The following is an 11618-nucleotide window of genomic DNA, read 5'->3' as shown; positions in this document are numbered from 1 at the left end:
GTTTTCAGAATGGACCCTATTAGATATATTCTATTATGGTCTCTTTGAATTTTCGAAAATGTCATTGGACCATTCTGCAGGTGGATCTATTCACCTGAAGAAAACGCCTGAAGAGGCTCAAGAACTCATTGACATGGTTGCAAACAACCAATTCATGTACACCTCTGAGAGGAATTCCGTGAATAATGGGATACCTCAGAAGAAAGGAGTTCTTGAAATTGATGCTCTGAATGCCATATTGGCTCAGAACAAAATGTTGACTCAACAGGTTAACATAATCTCTCAAAATCTGAATGGATTGCAACATGCATCCAACAGTACTAGAGAGGCAGCTTCTGAAGAAGCTTATGATCCTGAGAACCCTGCCATGGCAGAAGTTAATTACATGGGTGAACCATATGGAAACACCTATAACCCATCATGGAGAAATCATCCAAATTTCTCCTGGAAGGATCAACAAAAGCCTCAACAAGGCTTTAACAATGGTGGACGCAATAGGCTAAACAATAGTAAGCCATATCCATCATCTTCTCAGCAACAGACAGAGAACTCTGAACAAAACACTTCTAATTTAGCCAATATAGTCTCTGATCTGTCAAAGGTCACTTTCAGTTTCATGAATGAAACAAGATCCTCCATTAGAAATTTGGAGGCACAAGTGGGCCAGCTGAGTAAGAAAGTCATTGAAACTCCTCCCAGTATTCTCCCAAGCAATACAGAAGAGAATCCAAAAGGAGAGTGCAAGGCCATTGATTTAATCAAAGTGGCCGAATGCACTAGGGAGGAGGAGGACAAAAATCCTAGTGAGGAAGACCTCCTGGAACGTTCTTCAAGCAAGAAGGAGTTTCCTATTAAGGATCCTGAGGAATCTGAGGCTCATACAGAGACCATAGAGATTCCACTAAATCTCCTTCTGCCATTCATGAGCTCTGAAGACTATTCATCCTCTGAAGAAGATGAAGATGTGATTGGAGAGCAATTTGCTCAATATTTAGGAGCTATCATGAAGCTGAATGCCAAGTTGTTTGGTAATGAGACTTGGGAAAGTGAACCTCCCTTGCTCATTAGTGAACTGGATACCTGGATTCAGGAAACTCTACCTCAAAAGAAACAAGATCCTGGCAAGTTCTTAATACCTTGCACCATTGGCACCATGAACTTTGAAAAAGCTCTATGTGATCTTGGGTCAGGGATAAATCTAATGCCAGTCTCTGTAATGGAGAAGCTGGGGACCATTGAGGTACAACCTGCCTTGTTTTCATTACAATTGGCAGACAAGTCCATGAGACAAGCTTATGGAATAGTAGAGGACGTGTTAGTAAAGGTTGAAGGCCTTTACATCCCTGCTGATTTCATAATCCTAGACACTAGGAAGGAAGATGATGAATGCATCATCCTAGGAAGACCTTTCCTAGCCACAGCAGGAGCTGTGATAGATGTCAACAGAGGTGAGTTAGTCCTTCAATTAAATGGGGACTACCTTGTGTTTAAGGCACATGGCCATCCTTCTGTGACAAAAGAGAGTAAGCATGAAGAGCTTCTCTCAGTTCAGAGTCAAGAAGAGCCCACACAGTCAAACTCTAAGTTTGGTGTTGTGAGGCCACAACCAAACTCTAAGTTTGGTGTCCAAACCCCATATCCAAACTCTAAGTTTGGTGTTGGGACTACACACTAAAATTGACCTGATCACCTTGTGGCTCCATGAGAGTCACTGTCAAGCTATTGACATTAAAGAAGCGCTTGTTGTGAGGCAACCCAATTTTATTTATCTAATTTTATTTTATTTTGTTTCTTTGTTATTTTTGTGTTTAATTAGGTACATGATCATGAGGAGTCACGAAAAAATAAAAAAAAATTAAAAACAGAGTCAAAAACAGAAGAAAAAATTTTTCACCCTGGAGGTAGCGCAGACTGGCGTTCAACGCCAGTAAGATGCATCTGGCTGGCGTTCAACGCCAGAACAGAGCACCATTCTGGCGCTGAACGCCAGAAACAAGCAACAACCTGGCGTTTAACGCCAGGAATGTGCACAGAGAGGACAAACTGGCGCTGAACGCCAGTAACAAGCATGAAACTGGCGTTCAACGCCAGAAACATGCATTACATGGGCGTTGAACGCCCAGAACGTGCACCAATGGGCGTTTGAACGCCAGAATGATGCACGAAGGCATTTTACATGCCTATATGGTGAAGGAATGGTATTTCTTTTCACCTCAGGATCTGTGGACCCCACAAGATCCCCACCTACCTCGCCCTCTCTCTTTCCATTCATGGTCATCCCTTCTATTTTTCATTCACCACCTACATCTATCCACTCTTCCCCATACACCCCACCTACCTTTACAATTCAACTTCTCTTTCCCACCCAATCCCACCCATATAGCCGATTCCATCTCCCCTCACTCACCTCCATTCTCTTCTTCTTCTTCTTCTTCTCTTCTTTCTTTCTTGCTCGAGGGCGAGCAATATTTTAAGTTTGGTGTGGTAAAAGCATAGCTTTTTTTTGCTTTTCCATTACCATTAATGGCACCTAAGGCCAGAGAAACCTCAAAGGGAAGACAAAAGCTTCCACCTCTGAGTCTTGGGAGATGGAAAAAAAATATAAGCCGTCATAGCTCAGTGGTAGAACACATGGCTGCAAATCAAGAGATCCCTGAGATACCTCAGGGAATAAGTTATCCTCCACACAAATATTGGAAGCAACTAAGGGTAGAAACACCAAAATTACTAGGAATCATTCAACAGAAGCAAGGAAGAGACATAGAGGAGCTCAAAAAGCACCATTGGACCTTCAAGAAGGCGCCACCCTCACTCAGGTGGATTCATTCCTTGTTCTTTATTTCTTTCTGTTTTCGGTTTTTAGTATTGTGTTTATCTATGTTTTTGTGTCTTTATTTCATGATCATTAGTATGTAACCATGCCTTAAAGCTATGAATAAAATCCATTAATCCTTCACCTCTCTTAAATGAAAAATGTTTTAATTCAAAAGAACAAGAAGTACATGAATTTCGAATTCATCCTTGAATTTAATTTAATTATATTTATGTGGTGGCAATAATTTTTGTTTTCTGAATGAATGCTTGAACAGTGCATATTTTTGATCTTGTTGTTTATGAGTGTTAAAATTGTTGGCTCTTGAAAGAATGATGAACAAAGAGAAATGTTATTGATGATCTGAAAAATCATGAAATTGATTCTTGAAGCAAGAAAAAGCAGTGAAAAGCAAAAGCTTGTGAAAAAAAAAAAGAAAAAATGGCGAAAAAAATAGAAAGAAAAAGAAAAAGCAAGTAGAAAAAGCCAATAGCCCTTAAAAACCAAAAGGCAAGGATAAAAAGGATCCAAGGCTTTGAGCATCAATGGATAGGAGGGCCTAAGGAAATAAAATCCAGGCCTAAGCGGCTAAATCAAGCTGTCCCTAACCATGTGCTTGTGTCATGAAGGTCCAAGTGAAAAGCTTGAGACTAAGTGGTTAAAGTCGTGATCCAAAGCAAAAGAGTGTGCTTAAGAGCTCAGGACACCACTAACTGGGGACTCTAGCAAAGCTGAGTCACAATCTGAAAAGGTTCACCCAGTTATGTGTCTGTGGCATTGATGTATCCGGTGGTAATACTGGAAAACAAAGTGCTTAGGGCCACGGCCAAGACTCATAAGTAGCTGTGTTCAAGAATCAACATGCTTAACTAGGAAAGTCAATAACACTATCCGAAATTCTGAGTTCCCAGAGACGCCAATCACTCTGAACTTCAAAGGAAAAAGTGAGATGCCAAAACTATTCAGAAGCAAAAAGCTACAAGTCCCGCTCATCTAATTAAATTAATATTCATTGATATTCTGGAATTTATAGTATATTCTCTTCTTTTATCCCATTTGATTTTCAGTTGCTTGGGGACAAGCAACAATTTAAGTTTGGTGTTGTGATGAGCGGATAATTTATACGCTTTTTGGCATTGTTTTTATATAGTTTTTAGTAAGTTTGAGCTATTTTTAGGGATGTTTTCATTAGTTTTTATGTTAAATTCACATTTCTGGACTTTACTATGAGTTTGTGTGTTTTTCTGTGATTTCAGGTAAATTCTGGCTGAAATTGAGGGACTTGAGCAAAACTCTGAAAAAGGCTGACAAAAGGACTGCTGATGCTGTTGGAATCTGACCTCCCTGCACTCGAAATGGATTTTCTGGAGCTAGAGAACTCGAATTGGCGCGCTTTCAACGGCGTTGGAAAGTAGACATCCAGGGCTTTCCAGCAATATATAATAGTCCATACTTTATTCGAAGAATGACGACGTAACTTGGCGTTGAACGCCAAGTACATGCTGCTGTCTGGAGTTAAACGCCAGAAAAACGTCATGATCCGGAGTTAAACGCCCAAAACACGTCATAACTCGGAGTTCAACTCCAAGAAAAGCCTCAGCTCGTGGATTGATCAAGCTCAGCCCAAACATACACCAAGTGGGCCCCGGAAGTGGATTTATGCATCAAATACTTACTCATGTAAACCCTAGTAGCTAGTCTAGTATATATAGGACATTTATCTATTGTATTAGACATCTTTGGTCTCAGTTTTGTTTTATTCTTCATCTTAGGAGATCATTGACCACGTTAGGGGGCTGGCCATTCGGCCATGCCTGAACCTTTCACTTATGTATTTTCAACGGTGGAGTTTCTGCACATCATAGATTAAGGGTGTGGAGCTCTGCTGTACCTCAAGTATTAATGCAATTCTATTATCTTTTATTCAAATCTCTCTTATTCTTATTCCAAGATATTCATTCGTACCCAAGAACATGATGAATGTAATGAGTTAGATAACCCTCATTATCATTCTCACTTATGAATGCACGTGATTGACAACCACTTCTGTTCTACATGCAACAGAGCTTGAATGTGTATCTCTTAGATTCCCCAACAGAATCTTCGTGGTATAAGCTAGATAGATGGCGGCATTTATGAGGATCCGGAAAGTCTCACCTTGTCTGTGGTATTCCGAGTAGGATCCTGGGAATCCGGAAAGTCTAACCTTGTCTGTGGTATTCCGAGTAGGATTCCGGTAATGAATGACTGTGACGTGCTTCAAACTTGCAAGTGCTGGGCGTTAGTGACAGACGCAAAAGAATCAAGGGATTCTATTCCAGTAGGAGCGGGAACCAACCAGTGATTAGCCGTACTGTGATAGAGTGCGTGAGCATTAGTTTTCACTGCGAGGATGGGATGTAGCCATCAACCATGGGTGATGCCTCCAGACGATTAGCCGTGCGAGTGACAGCCGCATAGGATCATTTTCCCGAGAGGATTGAAAGTAGCCACCGCTGATGGTGAACCCCTATACACAGCTTGCCATGGAAAGGAGTAAGAAGGATTGAGTAGAAGCAGTAGGAGAGCAGGCGTCCTTGAGCCATGCAGCATCTCCACTCGCTTATCTGAAATTCCCACCAATGAATCTGCATAAGTCTTCTATCTCTTTTATTATTTCTATTTTCTTATCTTTATTTTCGAAAACCCATAAACCATTTTAATCTGCCTAACTGAGATTTGCAAGGTGACCATAGCTTGCTTCATACCAACAATCTCTGTGGGATCGACCCTTACTCACGTAAGGTTTATTACTTGGACGACCCAGTACACTTGCTGGTTAATTGAACGGAGTTGTGATAACAACTGGTGCCACAATAATGATTTCATACAACTTAAAGAACAGTGATCACAATTTCGTCCACCACATCTCTAGTGAGATTTTTGCAGCTTGTACCTCAGAGATCCCTAACTTCTCCATTACAGAGAGAGGCATGAGGTTTACACTTGACCCTAAGTCACACAAGGCCTTCTTGAAGGTCATGGTGCCTATGGTACAAGGTATTGAAAACTTCCCAGGATCCTGTCTCTTTTGAGGTAATTTCTGCCTAGACAAGTCATCCAGTTCTTTGGTGAGCAAAGGGGGTTCATCCTCCCAAGTCTCATTTCCAAATAACTTGTCATTTAGCTTCATGATAGCTCCAAGGTATTTAGCCACTTGCTCTTCAGTGATATACTCGTCCTCTTCAGAGGAAGAATACTCATCAGAGCTCATGAATGGCAGAAGTAAGTCCAATGGAATCTCTATGGTCTCAGTTTGAGCCTCAGATTCCCATGGTTCCTCATTGGGGAACTCATTGGAGGCCAGTGGACGCCCAATGAGGCCTTCCTCAGTGGCGTTCACTGCCTCTTCCTCCTCTCCAAATTCGGCCATGTTGATGGCTTTGCACTCTCCTTTTGGATTTTCTTCTGTATTGCTTGGAAGAGTACTAGGAGGGAGATCGGTAATTTTCTTGCTCAGCTGACCCACCTGTGCCTCCAAATTTCTAATGGAGGACCTTGTTTCAGTCATGAAACTTTGAGTGGTTTTGATCAGATCAGAGACCATGGTTGCTAAGTCAGAGGTATTCTGCTTAGAACTCTCTGTCTGTTGCTGAGAAGATGATGGAAAAGGCTTGCTATTGCTAAACCTGTTTCTTCCACCATTATTATTGTTGAAACCTTGTTGGGGTCTCTGTTGATCCTTCCATGAAAAATTTGGATGATTTCTCCATGAATGATTATAGGTGTTTCCATAGGGTTCTCCCATGTAATTCACCTCTTCCATTGAAGGGTTCTCAGGATCATAGGCTTCTTCCTCAGATGAAGCTTCTTTAGTACTGCTTGGTGCATTTTGCATTCCAGACAGTCTTTGAGAAATCATATTGACTTGTTGAGTCAATATTTTGTTCTGAGCCAATATGGCATTCAGAGTGTCAATCTCAAGAACTCCTTTCTTCTGACTAGTCCCATTGTTCACAGGATTTCTTTCAGAAGTGTACATGAATTGGTTATTTGCAACCATTTCAATTAGCTCTTGAGCTTCTGTAGGCGTCTTCTTCAGATGAAGAGATCCTCCAGCAGAGCTATCCAAAGACATCTTGGACAGTTCAGAGAGACCATCATAGAAAATACCTATGATGCTCCATTCAGAAAGCATATCAGAAGGACACTTTCTGATTAATTGTTTGTATCTTTCCCAAGCTTCATAGAGGGATTCTCCTTCCTTCTGTCTGAAGGTTTGGACTTCCACTCTAAGCTTACTCAATTTTTGAGGTGGAAAGAACTTTGCCAAGAAGGCATTGACTAGCTTTTCCCAAGAGTCCAGGCTTTCTTTAGGTTGTGAGTCCAACCATGTTCTAGCTCTGTCTCTTACAGCAAAAGGGAATAGCATAAGTCTGTAGACCTCAGGGTCAACCCCATTAGTCTTGACAGTGTCACAGATTTGCAAGAATTCAGCTAAAAACTGATGAGGATCTTCCAATGGAAGTCCATGGAACTTGCAATTCTGTTGCATTAGAGAAACTAATTGAGGCTTAAGCTCAAAGTTGTTTGCTCTAATGGCAGGGATAGAGATGCTTCTCCCATAGAAATCGGGAGTAGGTGCAGTGAAGTCACCCAGCACCTTCCTTGCATTGTTGGCATTGTTGTTGTTTTCGGCTGCCATAGGTTCTTCTTCTTTGAAGAATTCGGTCAGGTCCTCTAAAGAGAGTTGTGCTTTGGCTTCTCTTAGCTTTCTCTTCAAGGTCCTTTTAGGTTCAGGATCAGCCTCAACAAGAATGTTTTTGTCTTTGCTCCTGCTCATAAGAAAGAGAAGGGAACAAGAAAATGTGGAATCCTCTATGTCACAGTATAGAGATTCCTTTAGGTGTCAGAGGAAAAGAAAAGTAGAAGACAGAAGTAGAAAATTCGAACTTATCAAAGAAGATGGAGTTCGAATTTTGCATTAAGGGATAGTGTTAGTCAATAAATAGAAGGATATGAGAAGAAGGGAAGTAAGTTTCGAAAATTAAGTAAAAGATTTTGAAAACATTTTTGAAAACACTACTTGATTTTCGAAAATGAAAGTGGGAAAGAGATCAAGTGATTTTTGAAAAAGATTTTGAAATTAGAAATCAAAAAGATTTGATTGAAAACTATTTTGAAAAAGATGTGGTTAAGAAGATATGATTGGTTTTAAAAAAATGTGATTGAGAAGATATGATTTGAAAAAAACATTTTAAAAAGATTTGATTTTGAAAATTAGAAACTTGACTAACAAGAAAAGATATGATTCAAACATTAAACCTTTCTCAACAGAAAAGGCAACATACTTGAATTGTTGAATCAAATCATTAATTGATAGTAAGTATCTTTGAAAATGGAAAGAAATTGATTTTGAAAAAGATTTGATTGAAAAATTGATTTGAAAAAGATTTGATTTTAAAAATATTTTGAAAACTTTAAAAAAAATCTGATTTGGAAACAAAATCTTCCCCCTTTAGCCATCCTGGAGTTAAACGCCCAGAATGGTGCACATTCTGGCGTTTAACGCCCAAAACTATACCTCTTTGGGCGTTAAACGCCCAACCAGGTACCCTGGCTGGCATTTAAACGCCAGTCTGTCCTTCTTCACTGGGCGTTTTGAACGCCCAGCTTTTTCTGTGCAATTCCTCTGGCTGAATGTTCTGAATGTTCTGAAAAGACACAAATTACAAATATTTTTGGATTTTTTAATAATCAAAATGCAACTAAAATCAAATAACAATGCATGCAAGACACCAAACTCAGCAGTTTGTATACTATTGACACTAATGAGAATGCATATGAGACACATAAACACTCAAGTCAAGAGAATTCAAAGATCAGAATAAGAAATCATCAAGAACAACTTGAAGATCCTTAAGACACATGAATGGATGCATATAATTGACACCAAACTTAAAATGAAACACTAGACTCAAACAGGAAATATTTTTGGTTTTTATGATTTTTTGATTTTTTTGTGCTTTTTCGAAAATTAAGTGGAAAAAGATATCAAAATTCTTAATGAGAATTCCAGGAATCAGTGCAATGCTAGTCTAAGACTCTGGTCCAGGAATTAGACATGGCTTCACAGCCAGCCAAGCTTTCGAAGAAAGCTTCGGTCCAAAACACTAGACATGGCCAATGGCCAGCCAAGCTTTAGCAGATCACTGCTCCAAAAGCAAGATTGATAAAAATCAACAAGCTCTTGTGATGATAAGTTGAAACCTCGGTCCAATGAGATTAGACATGGCTTCTCAGCCAGCCAGATTTCAACAAATCATCATGAAACTCTAGCTTCTTCAAGAATTTCGAAAAAAAATAAATACCTAATCTAAGCAACAAGATGAACCGTCAGTTGTCCAAACTGAACAATCCCCGGCAACGGCGCCAAAAACTTGGTGCGCGAAATTGTGAACAATACTTTTCACAACTCTCATAATCCCCGGTCATGAACCCCAGAAACTTGGTGTTCAATACCATGGCATTAACACAACTTCGCACAACTAACCAGCAAGTGCACTGGGTCGTCCAAGTAATAAACCTTACGCGAGTAAGGGTTGATCCCACGGAGATTGTTAGTATGAAGCAAGCTATGGTCATCTTGTAAATCTTAGTCAGGCAAACTCAAATGGATATAGTGATAGACGCATAAAACACAAAGATAAAGATAGAGGTACTTATGTAATTCATTGGTAGGAACTTCAGATAAGCGCATGAAGATGCCTTCCCTTCCGTCTCTCTGCTTTCCTACTGTCTTCATCCAATCATTCTTACTCCTTTCCATGGCAAGCTTATGCAAGGGTTTCACCGTTGTCAGTGGCTACCTCCCATCCTCTCAGTGAAAATGTTCCTATGCTCTGTCACAGCATGGCTAATCATCTGTCGGTTCTCGGTCAGGCCGGAATAGAATCCAGTGATTCTTTTGCGTCTGTCACTAACGCCCCGCCTGCTAGGAGTTTGAAGCACGTCACAGTCATTCAATCATTGAATCCTACTCAGAATACCACAGACAAGGTTAGACCTTCCGGATTCTCTTGAATGCCGCCATCAGTTCTAGCCTATACCACGAAGACTCTGATCTCACGACATGGTTGGCTCGGTTGTCAGGCGAGCAACCATGCATCGTGCAATCAGGAATCCAAGAGATATTCACCCAATCGAAGGTAGAACGGAGGTGGTTGTCAGTCACACGTTCATAGGTGAGAATGATGATGAGTGTCACGGATCATCACATTCATCAAGTTGAAGAACAAGTGATATCTTAGAACAAGAACAAGCGGAATTGAATGGAAGAACAATAGTAATTGCATTAATACTCGAGGTACAGCAGAGCTCCACACCTTAATCTATGGTGTGTAGAAACTCCACCGTTGAAAATACATAAGAACAAGGTCTAGGCATGGCCATGAGGCCAGCCTCCCAATGATCTAAGATAGCATAACAATGAAGATAGCTACCCCTCGATATCTCAATACAATAGTAAAAGGTCCTACTTATAGAAAACTAGTAGCCTAAGGTTTACAGAAATGAGTAAATGACATAAAAATCCACTTCCGGGCCCACTTGGTGTGTGCTTGGGCTGAGCAATGAAGCATTTTCGTGCAGAGACTTCTCTTGGAGTTAAACGCCAGCTTTTATGCCAGTTTGGGCGTTTAACTCCCATTTTGGTGCCAGTTCCAGCGTTTAACGCTGGGATTTCTGAGGGTTACTTTGAATGCCGGTTTGGGCCATCAAATCTTGGGCAAAGTATGGACTATCATATATTTCTGGAAAGCCCAGAATGTCTACTTTCCAACGCCGTTGAGAGCGCGCCAATTGGGCTTCTGTAGCTCCAGAAAATCCACTTCGAGTGCAGGGAGGTCAGAATCCAACAGCATCTGCAGTCCTTTTTAGTCTCTGAATCAGATTTTTGCTTAGGTCCCTCAATTTCAGCCAGAAAATACCTGAAATCACAGAAAAACACACAATCTCATAGTGAAGTCCAGAAATGTGAATTTTAACTAAAAACTAATAAAAATATACTAAAAACTAACTAGATCATACTAAAAACATACTAAAAATAATGCCAAAAAGCGTACAAATTATCCGCTCATCAACAAACTCGGCCTAGAAGAAAAAGAGCTTAGAGCATATCCGGACAACTTATTTGGACTTGGAGACACCCCAATCCAACCACTTGGTTACATCTCGCTACACACAACCTTTGGAAAAGGGAACCGGTCTAGGACCCTCAACATAGACTACATCGTGGTCGACGTGAACTCAGCCTATAATGCCTTAATAGGTCAGACAACTTTAAACCAGCTCGGAGCAGTAGTCTCAACTCCACACTTATGCATGAAGTTTCCAACTGCATAAGGGATCGCTACGATAAAAGGATACCAAAAGACGGCCCGCCACTGTTACAACAAAAGTCTAAACCTCAGAGGCAAAGGAGAAGAAATCCACACCATCGAACTCGGAGGAGTTCGAGGTCGAGAAGAATTCCATCCAAAACCAGAAGGCGAGATAGAAAAAGTCCAATTGGAGATGTCCCGGACAAAACAACCAACGTTGGCACAATCCTTAAAGAAGATGTAAAAAAGTCCCTCATACAGTTCTTAAATGATAACGTCGACCTCTTCGCATGGAAAGCCATAAACATGCCGGGCATAGACCCCAAGCTAATGTGCCACAAACTGGCAGTATATCCAGGGTCTCAGGCAGTACAACAAAGGCATAGAAAGCTCGGACCAAAAAGATCCCAAGCTGTCGAAGAACAGGTACAAGCCCTACTGGAGGC

General features: G+C 40.7%; 1 non-coding gene across 1 annotated transcript; it reads left to right on the top strand.

The window, feature by feature from the left end:
- Positions 1–6983: 6983 nt before the first annotated feature.
- LOC112713946 (small nucleolar RNA R71) lies at positions 6984–7091 on the top strand. The gene has a single exon (XR_003158905.1). It is a non-coding gene; the product is annotated as a small nucleolar RNA R71 (small nucleolar RNA).
- The last annotated feature ends 4527 nt before the right edge of the window (positions 7092–11618 follow it).

The sequence above is a fragment of the Arachis hypogaea genome, chromosome 9, assembly GCF_003086295.3.
Source record: "Arachis hypogaea cultivar Tifrunner chromosome 9, arahy.Tifrunner.gnm2.J5K5, whole genome shotgun sequence".
Taxonomy (NCBI): Eukaryota; Viridiplantae; Streptophyta; class Magnoliopsida; order Fabales; family Fabaceae; genus Arachis; species Arachis hypogaea.
The sequence above is the reverse complement of the archived record's forward strand: the minus strand, read 5'-3'. Positions and strand labels throughout refer to the sequence as shown.